Source organism: Tiliqua scincoides, chromosome 1, assembly GCF_035046505.1.
Source record: "Tiliqua scincoides isolate rTilSci1 chromosome 1, rTilSci1.hap2, whole genome shotgun sequence".
In the NCBI taxonomy this organism is placed as follows: Eukaryota; Metazoa; Chordata; class Lepidosauria; order Squamata; family Scincidae; genus Tiliqua; species Tiliqua scincoides.
Window position 1 is genome coordinate 226,915,897 of NC_089821.1, and position 7,755 is coordinate 226,923,651.

At 46.6% G+C, this 7,755-nt stretch overlaps 1 pseudogene; it reads left to right on the forward strand.

Moving 5' to 3' along the window:
• Window positions 1-870: 870 nt before the first annotated feature.
• On the forward strand, window positions 871-987 carry LOC136637811 (5S ribosomal RNA; annotated as a pseudogene).
• The last annotated feature ends 6,768 nt before the right edge of the window (window positions 988-7,755 follow it).

Here is a 7,755-nt window from a genome sequence, read left to right on the forward strand (position 1 = left end):
CCTTGAATGCCACATATTATATTTATCTGTACTGTGTGACATCTCTCTTTCTCTCTCTCTCTCTCTCTCTCTCTCTCTCTCTCTCTCTCTCACACACACACACACACACACACACACACCCCTCTTCCACTTTTACAGTAAGGCACTTGGAGGGCACAATTGTGCTTAGTAGCTAGTGCTGGCACCCTTCACCCTTGCTCTTCACTTTATGCTCTTACTGGGTGAACTGGGTTTAGACTGGGGAAAATAATAGCTTTCACTGTCATCGTCTAAGGCTAGGAGTAGGGTTGGCTTTTAAGCAGTTGGGGAGATTTAACCTAATTGGGCCCAAATTGCCCTTCTGCCCACTCAAAACTGGGGCACTTTGGAAGCAGCTCCCACCAGTTGGACCAAAACTGGTACCATGCAGGTAGCAGCATGCTCGCCTCACTCCTTCCCCGCCCTCGCAGCTCCTGGTGCCATCCTCTCCCCACCATCTCATTTCAGAGTGGGCTGCTGTGGATGGGGCAGTGACAGGTGAGAGTCAGGGAGCACTGCAGGCTGAGCTCTGTCTGACCTCCCAGGTGCCTATTCTGCACAACCACTAAAGGTACAGGAGTCCTATCCACTTGCACAGAAGTAACAGATATTATTTTTCTTGGTCCGGCTCCGTTCAAGTTTTAAAAAAATTAGTAGAGGTGGACCCGCAGAATTAGAGGGGGCCCTGCAAAAGTGCTTCCAGTTGGGCCGTGTAACTCCTAAGGCCAGCCCTGGCTAGGAAGCCTGGACAGACAGAAGTTGACTTGGGGAAACCTCTTTCTCAGATTAACAGACAGCCCCAAAATCTGAGGGATCTGTTTAGAAAGCCAAATGGCAGCAAAGCCTGAGCACGACAGCAACTGTTACCCTGCACATGCCCGATCTCATCTGATCTCGGAAGCTAAGCAGGGTCAGGCCTGGTTAGTACTTGGATGGGAGACCGCCTGGGAATACTGGGTGCTGTAGGCTTATATCATAGTCTTTCGAGACTGAAGGTTGCCAACCAACCATCTGTTAGTATGACAGACACCCTGCTCCCTATCAAGGGATTAAGATCAGGAAGACACAAACAGAGAAGGAAAAGAGGTTTATTTAAAAGGCTAACAAATCACAACAGGGTGGTGGGAGTGGGAAGGCACAGGGCAAAACCAGATGCTGATAAATGAACCAAAGGAGAGAAAATGGCAGGTGGGCAGAACAGATTGGCAAGGAGGTTAAAATGAAAGTGGCAAACTTACAAAAAAAATCCCTGAAAGTAGCATCACAAAGGGAAGAGGCAAGTGTGGACCACACCAGGTGTCACCCTAACAGGGGGTGACACCACACCAGCTGAGTTTCCATTCAGCAATCTTCAGAGCACTCTGGGCCCAGCCACCTCATGCTCTCACTGACAATCATGTTTTTGCCACTTGCAGCTGAGTATTTGAAGCAACAGCAGGCGCATAAACAGGACACGGCAGCCAGGACATGAGCCCTGGATGCCATATAAAGGTAGGTACCAGCAGCCACTGTGAGCGCATGCACACTCAAATCAAGAAGTACAAGAGGCCCAACCACTTGGGCTCTCACAGTGGTGGCTGGAGCAATTTCACCCCAGCTGCCACTGTGAGTATGTTGTTCTGGAACTTTCCAGAAGTGACATCACATGATGTCATTATGTCACATGATGTCACACCATTCCTGCCCACGGCGCCATATTCCCCAGGTACACCACTGTATGACTGGGCCCAAAGCTCACCGAATGGAGATGGGTTTTTCACATTTAACGCAATCACTTGGAAGTGATGTGATTACATCATTATGTCACCCCTGATCTTCTGAAACACCAGTCCCCTTCAGGTAAGTGCAACACCAGTGGCACTCACCCCAGGAATGCCTCTCATCCCTAATACAGCTGGGTACAACTCCTACCCTAATTAGTCATGTTGTTCCCAAGTTCTGATCCTTGCTCCCAGGTGTGCAGCATGGTGAGTGGGTGCACTTTTTCTGAAGCAGCAGCTGCTTCCAACAAAAGAGTAGCCCTCATAATTGTAGGGAATTTCTTTTTCTAAGTGAAGACAGTGCTAAGCACTTTGGTACCAGTGTGGGGCGTGGCAGCTTTGAGCTGCCGGCTTTGAGCTGCACCTCTGGCTGCAGTTTTCAAACTCTCTGGGAGTTTGAAAATCGAAGTAAGTGCTTGCAGGGGAGGGGAGGGAGGCAGTGGGGTGGGGGGAAGGCAGCGACGCGATCCCCAGGATCACTCAGTATCCCCAGTATCCCCAGTATCCCTCAGGGGGCTGCAGGGACTGGGATGTACTCACCAGTCCCTGCAGCAGCCTTCTGGGGTGCGGGGAGCCCTGCGCGAGTGTCTGCAGGTCTCCCCAGCATGCAGAAAGTGAAAGTGGAGTGATTGCGCGCCACTTGTTTTGCAGAAGTGGAGCACCATTGCTCCACTTTCACTTTCTGCATGCTAGGGAGCCCTGCAGACTCTCCACACCCCGGGAAGGCTGCTGCAGGGACTGGTGAGTACATCCCAGTCCCTGCAGCCCCGTGAGCAACACAATCCTGAGGATTGTGTCGCTGCCTTCCCCCCTGCCCCTGCCCCTTGAGGGGGAAGAGGCCAGGGCCCTCAGGCTGGGGCGTCGCAATGCCCCAGTCTGAATACCACTGACCTGGGGAATTGTGCTTTCAGGGCAGGTTACTTGGGTTTCTGAATCTCCTATTATTAGATGTCAGGTGGGCTTTATGGTCCAATAAGAGTGGCTCAGTTAAATTTCTTTGTTTACCAGCAGGGGGATCCAAGTTGATCCAACATTTGACCCCCCCCCCCCAATATTCCACTGCACCACCCCATCAGCATGCATCTTACCATATTTGTCCATCCTGCTGCTACACCATCCTTTTTTGTATTATTGACTGCAAGAATCCTGGGAGCAGAGAGTTTCCACTCCCACCATTCTCTCCACTGGTAGCACTACAAGAAGCACCAGTAGAGCAGGAGGAGAAAAGCTCTCTCCATCCTCCTCTTGCTGTCTCAGAGGGGTGACAATGATGAGACAGCTGAGCAGTGGCTTAGCTAATGATAATGCATCCCAGTGCCAAGCTCAAAATGTTGCCCCGGAAGTGATGTCACAACCAGAAGTGACACCACACCCAGGCTTTTTCAAAAGTGAAAAGGCTACCTGGGGTCAATGAAGATTTATTGACAAAATCAAATTAAGTAAATAAATAAAAAGTGTACCACTGGTAGGTTCGAGACACTGTGTTGGGGTGAAGAGGAATGGTTATTCCTCTCTTGCTAAATATAAGAGGGGCACCTCTTGAACAACTATCAGTCTCATTGGTCCGTTCTGAGTTAAGAAAATCCACTTTTCGTTCTATAAGGCAATTTGTGTTTTCATTTTCTGGTTAATTGGCCATAACTTTTGATAGAATACAGATATTCCAATGGGGTTTGTTTCACTGAATTCTACATTAAATTACCTTTCCTGTGATATATAACATGATGGTATTAATCATATATATCAAGATTTTCACAATTTTGGTCACTAGTGTCAAACTCAGCTAAAGCTTGATGCCCCCCTAAAGCTTGATGCCCGGTCCAACTGCTACCCCCTGCACCCCCTTAGCTATGCCACTGCAGCTGAGCATGAACTAGGAAGGCAGCAAACATGAGGCATCCCCTGCCAACCTGCTACCTCTTCCAGCCTGCAACTTGAAGTGAGGGGTTCAGCTAGCCTCCCGATAACTGTTCAACATCCATCAAAAGGGATAAGCAGTAAAATTTCAGCTATTGCATTAAACTATTCTACAGTGTTGTTAGAACAAAATGGCTGTGGTCTTGGCCCTCTTAAAAAGCTAAGAGCAGTCAACATCCTCCTGCTTTCCCCTCGTCGTCCCAGATCTTCCTCAACACCAGATAAAGAAGTGCCAGGTCTTAGCTGACCTTTCTTCTGTATTGCACAGAATTGAGCTTGCTTGCAGGTATGTAATAAATAGATAATAACAACAGAAAGCAGAATCAAAACAGGAGGGTACAGACTAGTTATAGACAAGTTATAGACTAGTTAAATGTCAGTTGATAACGGCGCGAATTTCAAAACACAAGTTGATCAGTAGAGAACATAGAGTGTTTTTAGGGGTGTTTTTAGACTGAGACCAGATTAGATGAACAGATCTAGAAATTATTGAAAAGGTGATATTGCACCAGCCCATAGAGGTGATCAGCAATGTTCTAGGAATTTGTGACTGTGCCATAAACATTTCTGAATTTACCCTTGCATCACATATAACCCATTTTTAAAAAAAAATCCCAGCTACCTGCCAAGATTGTCTACAAAGCACCATGAGTAGATGATCTACTCATGCTTCATGAGTAGCATGAAACCCGGGGGTGTTGATCATGTCAGAACAAGAAAGGGCAAGATGATTGTAAATGAAGTGAAGGTCTTATGCGCCTTTGGCTACCCATATGTACTTCTCCTACTATTCACCAGATCTACCAGATCCAGAACCCCGCATCGGGCTTCCCGATCCAGCATGGGGCTGCTCAACTCTGTACTGGCTAAATAGCCAGTGCAGACTTGAATAGCCCCATTGCAGGTCCTGCTCCCTTCCCCTGATAAGCCACTGGAGGCTGCCCAGCACACTTAGGAAGCAGTAGTTGCCATTTTGGCGCCACTGCTCCTCTGGGTGCTAAGTAACTCAGGATTGGGCTGTCAGTCTTATGGAAAGACCAGGCCTGAGCAGGTCAGAAGTCTGCTTCTTCAAGAAACAAGCTTACAATTCACAGTAAATTTAAATATCACACATGAAAATACAGATTTCAGGCACATTGCAAACATAATTTGGAATCTGCTACTTATTTTCTTCTCACACTTGCTTCATAGTAGTAAATGTCTCAACCTTAAGACACGTTAATTTGCTGCACCCCATTTTGGAAATTAACCATCTTGTGTGAATTTGGAATCTGCTAGTTATTTTCACTGCATACTTGCTTCATAGTAATAAACGGCTCAAAACTTAAGACCCGTTAATTTGCTCCACCCCATTTTGGAAATTAACACTCTTGTGTGAATAACATGCATGTTCCTTTTGCAATATATCAGAAGATGATGGGTTCCAGAAGTGTACTGAACCATTCAGTGAACTTTTATGGGTTTGGACCAACACCAAACTCAAATATGTTCCATCACAGCTGAATTTGATCTGGAACTGAGCCAAAAATAACGGGCAGCCCAATCCTATCCCCATGGCACATAGCGCCACTGATAGAGCACGTGCTGCATGCTGTGGTGGAGAAGGGTGACCAGATGGCCTGGGAGAAGTAAAAATATTTTTATGTACCTCTCCATAGGCCACCTTGCTTCCAAACCCCTTGGACCCACATTAGCTATTTAGCTGGAGTAAGTCCAAGGGGAGTCAGGGGGCATGCTGTCACTGATCCACTACCAACTCCAAACCGCCCCAGCATGGCCCAGTCCCTGACACCAAATTGTTCTCAATCCTGCCACAGAGCAATCCTTTCTCTAGCTTACCTGCTCAGGCAGGCCAATCTGTGACCCGCCATTGGCAGTATGGGGTTCCCAGCTACTGCGTTGTTGTTTGTGGGCTACAGAACGTCAGCAAGCCAAGGGTGCCAGTGGATTGTGCGATGTGCTGACATACTGCGAGATCCACTCACTTATCACACCTACAGGACTGGGCCATAAGATTTGACACTCTGACTAGTCTGGTCCTCCACCATGAAATCCTTCGTACTTCCACAAGCAGCTTTGGAGTTTGACATTACTGAACTATTATTAGTACTGTTAGAATTGTATACTTCATTCCCGGATACATCACTTCCTCCACTAATTATGTAAAATAATGTTTACATTTTTAAAACACTGATTATTATCTGAGGAACTCTTTGAGCAATTACTGTAATCATCCACACAGAAGATGAGTCAAACTTATTCTCATCATTCAAATTTAAAGGTAACTCTGGAAGATTCTCTCTGAACTCTTCAAGGACATAAAAAAACCACATTCTCTGGAAAGCAACAAAATGGACTTTGAACCTATCAGTTTAATTGATGCGGTAGACAGCATAAGATATAGCATAGCCATTTGGCTAAAGATGTGCAAGCCCAGAGAAGAGGATAGAACAATGGGACCAAGATACAAAATTCTTCTTTAAGCACTGATTAACCTATGTGCAACATGAAGCACAGAGAGCCAGGGTGATGTAGTGCTTTGGAGGTGGACTCAAACTGGGAAGACCCAGGTTCAAATCCCCCCTCAGCCATGAAGCTTCCTGGGTGACCTTAGGCCTGTCACTTTCTCTCAGCCTACTTCACAGGGTTGTTGTGAGGACAAAGGGAGGGGAGCAACTGTGTACATCGCCCTGAGCTCTTTGGAGGAAGGGTGGTATAAAAATGAGAAAAATAAATAAAATTTATTTCTGCCTATTGTAAAGTAAACATTCCATTGACATACAATGTGTATGCAAAATCCAAACCACTTTAAATAGTTTGTGAGAAAAGTTGTGTGTGAGTTCCTCTGCAAAACTGGAGAAGTGTCCAGTATCCCCAATTATAGCTAGCTGTATTATATCTAACTATGGTCAGTTCTCATTATCTACTAGGGTTAGGTTCCTGAAAAACCTAGTGGATACTGAATTAGTAGATAGTGAATCATTGAGCCCATGGGAAAAATAGGGTTAGGTTCCAGGGGACCCTCTTCACCATATACTCTATATAAGCATGAATCTTAACTTGCAGTCTATGAGGCTGGTGATAGCAAGGGCTCATCAACTTCTCCAACACCTGATGTTTCCTCCTCCATGCTGGACATCCCTTGAAGCACTGAAGTTGTGGTGTTGGCAGTTTCTCTGAACTGGCTATCCCTCAACTTGTTAAAGGTTGCTGGCCCAACAACAAGGCCTCAGAGTTCAGCAGTGGGAGTTCAGCAGTTGGTTCACCTCTCCTCCTCCTCCTCCACCTGTCTCTTGACTCCTTCTCTGGGCTTGCCCAGCCCCAGAGCAGCCCTCAGGTATCCAAGCCCTCCCCCTCATCCCTAATGCACCTTAGAAGTAGGTGGCAATTCTGTCTGTCTTTGGTAGATCAGCGAATTTCCATATAAAGAGACCTATCTCAAAGATAGTACACACCATCCAGATGCTGCTGGATGGTGTGTAGTTAAGAACATAAGAACATAAGAACAGCCCCACTGGATCAGGCCAGAGGCCCATCTAGTCCAGCTTCCTGTATCTCACAGCGGCCCACCAAATGCCCCAGGGAGCACACCAGATAACAAGAGACCTCATCCTGGTGCCCTCCCTTGCATCTGGCATTCTGACATAACCCATTTCTAAAATCAGGAGGTTGCGCATACACATCATGGCTTGTACCCCATAATGGATTTTTCCTCCAGAAACTTGTCCAATCCCCTTCTAAAGGCTTCCAGGCCAGATGCCGTTACCACATCCTGCAGCAAGAAGTTCCACAGACCAACCACATGCTGAGTAAAGAAATATTTTCTTTTGTCTGTCCTAACCCTCCCAACATTCAATTTTAGTGGATGTCCCCTGGTTTTGGTGTTATGTGAGAGTGTAAAGAGCATCTCTCTATCCACTTTATCCTTCCCATGCATAATTTTTTATGTCTCAATCATGTCCCCCCTCAGGCACCTCTTTTCTAGGCTGAAGAGGCCCAAACACCATAGCCTTTCTCCATAAGGAAGGTGCCCCAGCCCAGTAATCATCTTAGTCGTTCT